Source organism: Montipora capricornis, unplaced genomic scaffold (assembly GCF_036669925.1).
Source record: "Montipora capricornis isolate CH-2021 unplaced genomic scaffold, ASM3666992v2 scaffold_234, whole genome shotgun sequence".
Taxonomy (NCBI): Eukaryota; Metazoa; Cnidaria; class Anthozoa; order Scleractinia; family Acroporidae; genus Montipora; species Montipora capricornis.
The window spans coordinates 37,501-41,815 of record NW_027179985.1 but is presented as its reverse complement, the minus strand read 5'-3'; the positions used below and the strand labels follow the sequence as shown (position 1 = coordinate 41,815).

At 40.1% G+C, this 4,315-nt stretch overlaps 1 protein-coding gene across 1 annotated transcript in view; it reads left to right on the top strand.

Moving 5' to 3' along the window:
• The first annotated feature begins 2,221 nt into the window (after positions 1 to 2,221).
• The window catches only part of LOC138034927 (putative uncharacterized protein DDB_G0274435), a 3,937-nt gene continuing 1,843 nt past the window's right edge, over positions 2,222 to 4,315 (top strand). The window contains exon 1 of the mRNA XM_068881946.1: positions 2,222 to 2,293. The gene's annotated coding sequence lies outside the window, so the exon portion shown is untranslated. The remainder of the gene's footprint in view (positions 2,294 to 4,315) is intronic.

Below are 4,315 nucleotides of genomic sequence, written 5' to 3'. Positions count from 1 at the left end.
CGTGGAAAGTGTGTATCAGTATTCCAGGAATAAATTTGGTACGAAAGGGAAAGCATGTTTGGAGAGAAAAATGAAAATTTATCGTCAGGTGCTCGCGGCAGTTCACATAACATATCATGTCGTTGTCAAGGCGAAAACGGTTAAGAAGTGTACCAAAATGTAAAACGCACGTGCTTGGCGTGCAATGCCTCTGTTTTTGCACAGTTTTTAAAACGAACATAAATTTCCTTAAAACGTCCAAATTGTAAGATATTTAAGTATTTTGTGCCATGCTGGGATTGTATTTGCAAGATACGAAGGGTCTTTGCCTAGTTGTAATAATTACAATGACAGCATTTAAAAAAGATGTATGATTTGGGAGGAAAAATATTTTTGATAGAATTTGACGTAGCATAGTCACCAAATTTTAAATAAAATAGACATTTTTGTGCTGAAAATTGCATTATTTTGTCTCAACTGAACGCTTTGATTTGATTAAAGGCTATGACACACAGGACTTTCAATAATCATTTTTTTACAACAGGAAAGTAAATCAGTTGCATCAAATATTACGCCCATCATTAATTTTGTCAAAGAATGAAGTATTAGTTTGAAGTAAACTTAAGTACATGTTAATCCTGATATTGGGTAACTACATAGTCCTATATTGTGTTCACACCAACTAAGTTGGTTTACTGAACCTCGTTACCCAAACCACGCCGAGTTTTTTAAACCTTAACCACTCGACAATTGACTTGAATGATTTGCCTTCGGTTTTATTCAGACCGTCGAACACAAATCTAGAGTACTATGTTTATGCACAGGTTGCACGTGCCAATTAAAGCTAAATATTCCATCTTGCCATCAACAAAGGAAGTGCTTAAACCGCGTTCACACCAACTAAAAGAGGTGATTAGCCTTCTGGGGCCGGGTTCCTGAAAGGTGTAAAAGCTCTATTCCATGCAGCGTTATTCCAGGCACATTTCTCCCTGGAAAAGAGTTATTACACCTTTAAGGAACCGGCCCGTGGTTTGCTTGCTCGCCACTGACTAAATTTCCTTGAAGAAGTATCGTAATATTGTTATTGATAAATATTGAGAATTGTGGCAAAAATACGGTACCCTGGGTTCCAGAGGTTATTTTCTCGCTGTGAAAAGAGCGAGTCACGAAGCGGCGAGAAAAACCTCACTTCCATGCAAACCAACTTATTTTGATTGACTTCCAGAGTAAACCGGTTTTATCCACGTGATAAAAATATTTGTGCAATGTTTACCGGTCACTCTACTGGGAAATTCTCACGGTGGAGTGAATAAATCGTTGTCACTGTCACGTAACAAAAAAATAAAATCGAAGCTGTTCAATGAAATAAACCAAAAACTTGGAATGTTGTAGGAGACAAATTCATAAGTCACCTCACCAGTACTCAAGTCTGTGGGATACATCGTTTCTGAGGTCTTTATCGAAGCGTTTCACGCAACTATTATTTGTTACAATCCAAACGTGAATTGGAGAAATACGAAAATTGCTTGTTCGATTACGCCCCCTCTAAGGCCACCCAACAGCAAACATTCATCCAGCGTCAATGAGACGAATTAATCTCAAACTGCCAGCCATGAATTTGTGATTATCGTGTCGCTATCGCTACTGTACCGTCCATAGTCTTCTTGTACTACACCAGTGAAAAACCGGTTTGATCATCCCCTTCGACTTAACCAATTGGTCGATCGACCAATGAAATCTCCAGGGTCAAAAGTTGACTCTGGAAGTGGAAAGCGCAACGTGATTGGGGCGGCATGTTCAGAAAGGTTAACAGCCTGTACCAGAGGTTTTTCTCGCCGCTTCGTGACTCGCGCTTTTGTCGCTCTTTTCATGGCGAGAAAATAACCTCTGGAATCCAGGGTAAAAATACGGCTGAACTGAACTGAAATGGTGGCGACGTTCTTACCAAACAAAATTAAAATCTCATTTGACCAACTTTTTCAAAGTCGTAACAGCATATGCTGTATCCCGGGAGATTCTCTTACTAGCTCTTTCTTCTTCTATGCTGAAACACGAACTTTCTCTAACTATCTCGCGAGGTACTTGCAGTCAAACTGTGGTTCAATTCTATTTAGAATCGCGCTCAATTCAAAAGATCTAAACTCTCTTTGAGTAAGCCTCCGCTTTACAACAAGTTAACGTAGTTTTTTGGAACTCGAAGAGGGTATTACTAAACAAGAAGGTTGTAATGTTACATAATTTATTTTCAGTTTCTATGAAGAAATTAGCCCTGAAGAGTGGAAAGAACTTGATCAAGAAGCCTGCAAGATTAGAGGTAACTTATAGAGACCACAAGCTATAAGTGCAATAAAAGAGACAAGATATTCTTGTGATTGGTACTTAACGCACACCGGTGGCTCAGTTGGTTGAGCATCGGGCTGTCATGCGAGAGGTCGCGGGCTCGAGCCCCTGCTGGATCAACACTCAGGATCTTAAAATGACCGAGGAGAAAGTGCTGCCTTTGTAATTTCATCTGCAAATGGTTAGACTTTCAAGTCTTCTCGGATAAGGACCACACACTATTCGATAAGAGTAATCCTCGGTGTTGTGGCTGTCCTGTTCTCTCCAGCAGAAGTGGCCAGCTTGGCGGTGATGTCTCTAAAAAGGCTTACGGTGTATGAGGCCACCTAAGCAGAAACAGCCAAAAAGGGACTTTGCCGAGTGCTGGAACATGTAAATGTAAACATGTAAATGTAAATGTCTTGTCAACACTTTGACCTCAAAGATGTAGTCGGGTTCAACAACAGAACCGTGAAATATGTTAAGAGCCGCTGTTCCACTGGCCAAGAGAACCGGTGAGGGTAAAACTGCACCTAATTAATGAATGAAGATAAACAAAATACCACATGGTATTTATACACGTAGCATCTATCGTTTATCTTTGCCATCCTTTTAGAACAAATTATATGCTTCTAACCTATACTAGTATTTTAGACTCCGAGCTTCAAAAAGGAATGCAAGAAGCTATTAAACCACAATAGGGCCGTTTATACGAGAGAAAATGAGCCGCGGCTTACTCTGGCTGCGGCTTACATACGACCCCGTGGCTTATAAACCCCGCGGCTTACAAACACCCCGTATAAATGGTACAAAATCTACGTTCACGGCTTTCTCAAGCCGCGGCTTATCCTGGCCTGGGAGTTTATACTCGTATGATAGTTCCTTTCGTGTATTATGCACGCCGCGGCCAGAGTAAGCTTATTTTCTCTGGTATAAACGGCCCTAATGTTCTCTTGAGTACGCGATAGAAGAAAGATGTTAAAAGCAAATTCGTAAAAACACTCCACGATAGGGCGGTTTTCAAATGAGTGTCGTAAAACCAAAACCATAGTAATTACTTTAACCAATCAAAAAGGACGGAAACTATCCAGTAAGCCAATCAAAACTCGAAGTAATTACACGTAGCCGACACAAAAGGCTGGAAAATATGCACGCGCGAGCCACAATTGGTTTTGGTTTCACTTGTGATTGGTTGAAAAAGTGGCGCGAAAACTTTGAACCAATCACTGAGTGAAGGAGATGCAAAACCAAAGTAATTAGCTAATTACTTTCGACACTCAATTGAAAACCGCTCTACTCACGCCAAAAGATTTAAGTAATTCCTTTGAAAATGACCAACAATCCAGATTTTTGTCAAACTTGGCGCAATTGATATTCATACACAGGACATTGAAAAATGCAATAAAAAGATGGGGTCCCCGCACTTGTTTTCGCGCTGTATGACCTTTATTCTAATTGCTTTTTACCGAATTACGGGAGAAGCGTTCGAAACTTGATCAACCGGAAAAACTGTTGTTATATAGCAAAAGCTACTGAATATTACTGAAAACTTGAGCCTACTTTTTTGTCTAGGCTGTAATCTTTTAGTAAAGTGATTTCAAATTCATCAATCTTGCAAATAAATGTAAGCAAATCGGACCACTACAGTCGTCACCTTGCAGTCAGTGTCTGGCGCCATTGAAATGCAGTTTCACATCATTTATATGTAAATACTATAATTTCTACTATCCAACTCTTTTTCTCCTTAAAATATGTTTTCCGTATACCTATTACGTGTAAAAAAACCATTAAAATGAGGGGGGGAAGGGGGTCATCTTGCTCGTTTCTTCACAACACGACGACAAATGGACGGCAAATGGGAGATTTCGGCTTCAAAATGATCACTTTCCGCAAAAGGACTGGGGCGAGTTTCAAAACAACAACTTCTTAACCGAGAAGAATTATCATGATTGCGCTTAAAAGCTTTTGAACAGCAAAAGCGGCCTTTGTTGCTCTCTTCAAATGCATGGCCGGCGAG